Source organism: Gavialis gangeticus, unplaced genomic scaffold (genome assembly GCF_001723915.1).
Source record: "Gavialis gangeticus isolate Ggan-Ray unplaced genomic scaffold, GavGan_comp1, whole genome shotgun sequence".
Taxonomy (NCBI): Eukaryota; Metazoa; Chordata; order Crocodylia; family Gavialidae; genus Gavialis; species Gavialis gangeticus.
Window position 1 is genome coordinate 152,806,048 of NW_017729025.1, and position 7,705 is coordinate 152,813,752.

Below are 7,705 nucleotides of genomic sequence, written 5' to 3' on the forward strand. Positions count from 1 at the left end.
TTTTTTTTTTTTTTTTTTTTTAAATGCTTAAGCAAATAATCCTTCTGAATACTAGTTACTGCCATTAAAAAGTTTCTGGAAGAAGGTTGGGCCCCGACAACGAGAAAAGGACCAGAAACCTTGACCCTGGGGAAGTCAATAAGAACCTTCCATGGAACCCAGCAATGCCAAGATCTCTCTCACCACACACACTTGTGACCATGAATGTGGTTTTCTTGCTATTGTCACGACTCAGCTGTTGCTTAAGCATGATGCTGCACACACACATCAAACACATTACTTACACTTTCTGGGCCATTAAATCTATTTGAGAAGAGCCAGAATGATGCTCAGAAGAACAGCTGAAATATATACCTTTAAAGCTAAACTTAAAAAAAGAGAGGCCTTCAACCTTTTTCAGCCCAGAATCCTAAGAGCAAAAAAAAGTTTTCACCTCAGCTTAACCAACTGAAAGGTACATAAGCTAGAAAAAAAAGAGAAGAGAGGAATCAGTGGACTGTGTCTGCAGCCCTAAATTAAATGCAGAAATCTGTCAGCAGGAGGACCCATCAAGAACACAAAGATTTCACCAGGTAAAGTCACCTGCCTGCCTGTTTTCAAGTGAACGTTAGTAGTAGGATGCACATGAGACACTAACCTCAAACTAGAATCAAAGTAAAAAAGAAACATTCAGCAGTAACTTAAGTTTCCTTTAGGCACTGTGGATCCTTGATTAGTATCTTTTTTGCCATCATCACAAAGGGAAAAATCTTTACACATTGTTCAGGGCAGGGACAGTGTCTTCCTAGGTATTTGTACACAAACTAGCACTATGGATCTCTCCTTTGAGTAAGGCATCAAAGCTTATTGGTCAAAGGTTGAGGGAGAGGGGCAGAGAGAAATCATGAGAGCAAGCATGTGTGCATGCGCACACAGGTACTTTATTTTGAAAAGAGGGGAGGTTAAAGAGGAGCCTTGATTTCAATACTTAGCCTGTCCTGTCTGCAGCTAATCAAAATACTTGTAGTATACATCTGCAACCTCAGCCCTTCAAATGCAGTTCTACTCTCCAAAACAGGACTGGTAAGCATTGTATTGAAGGGGTCTACATGTGATGTCAGCAACTCCAGGTATACTTGGTTTATATTTCCCCCCCCCAGTTACCAGTCCTGCAAATGCAGCCTGGGAGTTGATAGTCAAGTTGGCTTCTTTCCCTTCTTATGCCTCATCATGATAAACTCAAGAAACCCTCCCCAAAAAAACAAGAGAACACCCTGCAGACAGATTATAACTTCTGTTGCAGCTGTATACCTCTGTTGATAAGGTACCCATGGGAAAAGACTCCAGATCACCTTCTTAGTCTCAATAACAAGAAAATGTTCTCTTTTGCCTCGGTAATGCCAGCAGATTTTACTGGAGTTCAACCTCAGAGTGTTAATCCAATGAGTAAGAAATTTTCATTTCCACAAAGTCCTTTTTCAGAGTAGAAGCACGCTTCTAATGTTCTGAAGAACAATTACCACTGAATGAGAGACAGTCATATCATTGGAACAATAATAACAGTGCAACTGTTAGGATAGGGCGTCTTAAATGAGCTGTCATAAGGATATTGGTTTTGTTTTTGTTTTCCCTCCTTGACTTCCCTTTCATCTGTTTACACTAAGTTCCCAGATCCTGTTATGCCATTTCTGATTCCTCTTACAAGAAGATCAAATCTGTGGGGGTTTTTGCTCAATACGACTGGCATAACGGAGACATTAAGGCATTCCTTGAGAATTCAGCTTTAAAGTACTATTGTATAGCAATTTGACTGCCACTTAAATCTGTGGGAGTCTTTTCATCAGCTGCAATACGAGTTAAAAATTGGGCTCAGAAGATGTGGAGCCTTGGACTTCGAGCCTTATGGCACCTCCAAAAGGAGGATGTCTTATTAGAAGTCTGGTGACCTTGAACAGCTTTTCCACACAGATGCATGGTAGGTACAGACTTGGACTTTTTTCCACCTCTACTTCTGTTATTGTCTCTTGACTTGAGATTCAGAAAGATGGTCCCTGTAACAGGAGGGCATCCTAGGGGGCGCCGTGCTCTCCCTTAACGCCCCCTTTACCATGCCAAGTTAGCCTAAAAGCACCCTCAAGTCTTGCCCGCCATGTCTTTGATGTTAGTGTATAATAGGGAGGCTGCCTTTCCATCCTCTTGGACACAGTTATCCTGTTGTACACTGGCCCAGTTCTGTATCGGGGGTTTCTGTACACCCCAGCCTTATGGGCTGTGCGTGGCTCCAACCACCCCTTTACTACACACTGCACCTCACTGGCAGTTGGGCTCTCCACAGCCCTGTCTCGCACTGTACCTGACTGGCACTCGTCAGTCACTGCCCCCTCTCTAGGGCTGGGGTCCCCACACTACCGTGAGTCCCCTATGAGGCCTCCTCCACCCCTTAATAGCCTCACCCAAGCCTCCAGTCGGACAGCAAACCAAAACACCAGCCCCTGAGCTATAACATAAATTCATGCTGCTCGGCTAAAACATCATTTGAGCCATCCCAAGGTTGCTCCATCACTCACCAGGATCAAGCTGCTTGTGCATTCAGACCTCTTCCCTTTACTTGCTCAGGCAGAGCTCTTTCCCCCTTGGCTGCCAGCAGGGAACTGCCCACCTGGCCTCAGCCCTGGGTTTAAATGGGAGCCAGGCCCTGCCCCTTCCAGTCAGCTGACCGCTGGCAGGTCACTAGCTCCCTCTGGTTGCCCTAGCAACCAGCACCTGGGTAGTTATCCTGGCTCTACAAGTAGCAGGCACCTTAGTGCCCTGCTACAGTTCCCCAATAGGCCACCTAGGAAAAGCTTCAGGGCCCATACTTGCACTTCAGACCACAACTCACAGACCATGCAACATTTACTTCTCATTTCAACCCCCATTTCTCTTCCTCCTTGACACTCTCCTAATAAAACTATACATGAAGTATAAAACCAAGCTGGAAATCAGGTATGGTTAGCCTAATTCTGACTTCCATTCCCCAAGCATATGCTTCTTATCTAAAGGATGTATTTCTAGGGCACCCAACTACATGGGAACAGAGCAGGGGTGGGCAAAATGGGGCCCGCGGGCCGGATGCGGCCCACCGGGACCTTCCATCCGGCCCATGGCCCCTAAACAATTTAGAAAATTAATATTTATCTGCCCCTGGCTGCCTGTCGTGCAGCTCACAATGGCTTGCCAAAACTCAGTAAGCGGCCCTCCGCCCAAAATAATTGCCCACCCCTGGATCAGACTGTAGTCTCTCTTCCCCCATATACTTCGGATGAATGAAAATATAAAATAGTCCTTTTTACTAAAGGTCTTTGCCTTTGCTCCAAGACAGATGAATATGAAAACATTCCTAGGCTTCCTTTTTTTTTTTTTTTTTTTTTAAAACATGCCACACTTTTTGTAGAAAAGTTATACCAGCTGTGAATCTGGCCTGCTGCTTTTGAACAAGGGATGTGCACAATAAGATCCTTCAGTCAGTCCAACGACTCCTTTCATAATGTCTTTCTATACAATTAAGTCTATGATGCAGCAGCACAGAATAGTACATAGGATTTCCATAACTTGACATTTTTTATTTTCCCTACTCTGTACATGCTGTGCTGGACATAATCATAATACCTTCTAAGAGCCAAATTAAAAATCTATGCTGGAAAATCCTTTATTTATCCCTCTGGAATACCAGAGTAAATGCTTTAATAAAAATGGTCTGTTCTTTTCTGTTTTCAGGAGCAGGAAGGGATAGTGATCAAAGGAAATATTTCATCAGCTGTTGCACTCATGGACTTTTACAACCATTAGGAATAGACCTTGTTATCGGCTGCCTTGCATAAAAGAGTGTTTGTAAAAGGCTATGACCACAATTTCATAGCCAGTAACAATTTTGGATGCCCAACTGGAGACTCCAGATATAAGATATCTTTTTTCAGATATGTGGGGAATCGGAAGAAAAGCAAAGGTAACATCAGACCCCTGCTAAACCAAATGAGACAACTGACAGCCGACACCCAGGAAAAAGCCAGCCTGCTTAATGGGTACTTCACATCAGTTTTTCATCAACCCAAAGGAACCACCTTGCTTAGCATGATGCAGGACGGCCAGGGCGAGGGTGAATTTATACCCAGCATCAGTATAGACCTTGTAAAGGAACGCCTTAAGAGGCTGGGCACCTTGAAGTCAGCTGGTCCTGACAGATTACACCCCAGAGTACTTAAGGAGCTGACAGGAGTAATAGCTCAGCCGCTGGCAAAGATATTGAAAAACTCCTGGTGCTCCGGTGAAGTACCTAAAGATTGGAAGAAGGCCAATACAGCGCCCATCTTCAAGAAAGGAAGGAAAGTAGACCCAGGAAACTACAGGCCAATCAGCTTGACCTCAATCCCTGGAAAGATACTGAAAAAAAGTAATCAGAGAGACCATTCTTGATGAGCTGGCTGATGGCAACATCATGAGGGACAGCCAGCATGAGTTTGTTGCGGGTAGGTTTTGCCTGACCAATCTCATCTTCTTCTATGACCAGGTGACACATCACCTGGAAAGGGGAGAAGAGATTGACATCATATATCTAGACTTCAAAAAAAGCTTTTGATCCGGTGTCCTATTATCTCCACATGGAAAAAATCAGCCAACTGTGACCTTGGCTACATCACAGTCTGATGGCTGGGGAATTGGCTCTGACGCCAGACCCAGAGAGGTTGCTGATAGAAGTGAATCATCAGAATGCTCCATAACCAGTGGTGTCCCCCAAGGCTCTGTCCTTGGACCTGTCCTCTTTAGCTCCTTTATCAACAATGTGGATACTTGCATCAGAAATGGACTGGCCAAGTTTGCCGATGACACCAAACTTTGAGGTAGAGCGTCCACACCTGACGATAGGGTGGTGATCCAGGCTAACTTGAATAAGCTTAGTAGAGTGGGCGGATACAAATCTGATGACATTCAATACCGACAAATGCAAGGTACTCCACCTTGGGGGAAAAAAACCCACAGCACGCTTATAGGCTTGGCCGTGCTTCACTCACTAGCACCATGCCCAAAAGAGACCTGGGGGTCATGATTGACCACAAGATGAACATAAGCAATCAATGTAATATCACAGGTGTTAAAGCAAACCAAGCTCTGGCTTACATCCATAGATGCTTCTCAAATAAATCTCAGGATGTCATCCTCCCGCTGTACTCGGCCTTGGTGAGGCCACAGCTGGAGTACTGCATGCAATTCTGGGCTCCACAATTCAAGAAGGATGTAGAGAAGCTTGAGAGAGTCCAGAGGAGAGCCACACGCATGATCAGAGGGCAAGAGAATAGGCCTTATGAAGAGAGGCTGAGAGCCGTGGGACCCTTCAGCCTGGAAAAGCGCAGGCTCAGGGGTGACTTGGTGGTATCCTGTAAGTACATCAGAGGTGTTCACCAGGATCTGGGGGAACACCTGTTCACCATAGCACCACAAGGGATGACAAGATCTAATGGTCACAAACTCCTCCAAGACTGTTTTAGGCTGGACATAAGGAAAAACTTCTTTACTGTCTGAGTTCCCAAGGCCTGGAATAGACCCCCTCCAGAGGTGGTGCCAGCACGTACTCTGAACACTTTTAAGAAACATTTGGACTCTTATTTTGCTGGGATACTTTGACCCCAGCTGACTTCCTGCCCTTGGGGCAGGGGGCTAGACTCGATGATCTGCCGAGGTCCCTTCCAGCCCCAATATCTATGAAATCTATGAAAGTGCTAAATACCCACACTATGAAAAATTAGAGTTGCAAGACTAACACTCAACATCTTGAGTTGTTCTGGAAAATGTTTGGACCTGTGGCTTTCAGATAAGGTCCAAGCCACCAAACATTGATCCAGACTTTGTTCAGCATCAACTCCCTATGTTCAAATGGGCAGCCTGAGGCAGGAAACACTGGAGGGCACTGGGTTAGGAGTCAGTGCAGAACAGAGATCAGATTTCCTAAGCAAGATTCATGTTATCGCTTGGGGTCTTGGTGCCTCTGTTTTCCCACCAGCAACACAGACGTAACAATACGTCCCTCCTGTGGCAAGGGCTTATATAGGATTCTCAGGTGCCACAGAGGTAGAAATATGCATTATTTAACAGCTCTAACATCTGCTTGCATTCATGTCTCTGGTTTAATAAACAGAAGCAGCCTTTTGAAGACTGGAGTTCACTTGAAATAAGCAGACCTGCTTCAGATTCGTGCGGCAATTCTAGGGACATGACAGACAGGAAGCACATGCTTTTACTGTTTGTATTTGGATCTTGTCCATGTTTGTTTTGCTTTACACTGCTCCCAAGGAGGCACCAGCAGTCCAGCAGAGAAGCTGACCCATACGTCTTACAGGTTTAGAAACAAATACAGCTATCCCATCTTTATGAGCCATCTTGACCACACACTGTGAATTTACTGGTAATAACTATATGCTAATTCATCTGGCCCCTCCAGAAACTTGGAGACATGCCACCACCCTCAAAAACGTATGGAGAGCTCTAGTGGGTAAGAAAAAGCAACTTGTTACATGCAGGGCTGATGGTGGCACCAATAAGCATAAAAAGCCTATGTCCTTGCAGACTGGCAATGGGTATGAGAAAGAGGCAGGTCATTCCCATGCTATTTACAGCAGCTTGTTTGCAGCCTGGATACAAAATGCAGAGATTCGGTCTGTCCTCCACCTCACAGTGTGATTGCAGGGCAGTGGTGCAGACACATGGCAAAGGAGCACACAACCAGAAGCCTAGGGCACCATCATGGAATCAAAGAAGACTGAATAAATATTAAATGTGGTTTTCCTTCATATGCAATTGTAAGTCAAAGTTCTTCAGGTTGTGGTTAGCCCTTGAACAGTCCCTCATGCCTTCCTGCTCAATGAAAGCTTTATCAATGAAGTTCACTGGTGCACACAACCCAGAAGTGCAGCAGATAGGTTCAACAGTTGGCTTAACTTTAAGTAAAGCCCTATCCGTAGGCTCCCTTACCTCCCTTACTAAAGATTGCCCTTGGGTAGAGTCCCCGAGTCAAGAATGGATGACAGTCAACAAGACATACTCAAGTTCAGCCAGAAGTTGTTGGCACGATACAGGAACTGAACTGGAACATCCGTGTCCACTGAGATGCAAGAGTTCAGATCTAGTGATAGTTCCAGGTCCTAAAAAACTATGAGTCACTGATGAGAATTAAATTGCCATCTAGATTTCTCCTGTTATTAACGTGCAGGCAGCCAAGTTAACAAGCTGCTGGGTCCAGACTCTATTCCACCCATTAGGCACCTAAGCGGACACAAGTCCCCCAAGAAACTGTTAGCAAAGGTGAATGAGTTGTCCCTTCTGCTCCTCACTGTTTTTTGAGACAGGTCTGAAAGCTACCAAGGCACTGCAGCATGTTATAAAAGCAGGTGCATGAGGGTTTTTTCATGATTTGGCTCTTGGTGTTTATCCTTAGGTTTGTCTTGGTTACCAAAGGTTATCTTTGCTCAAATAATTATGCTTAGTGCCTCATCTTCTCATTACAGTCTGGCTGACCAAGAAGAGTGCAAGTTACATTCATTACTATCAGTTCAACCCTGGGCTGCTGAAAAATGACTTATCTACACTGACCATCAGCACCATGTCAACTAATGACACTTCCCAATGGTGTTTCAACACGCTAACATTCAGCTACAGAGAAAAGCTCCCCAGCTAACCACATCCTGAGGAACTGGTA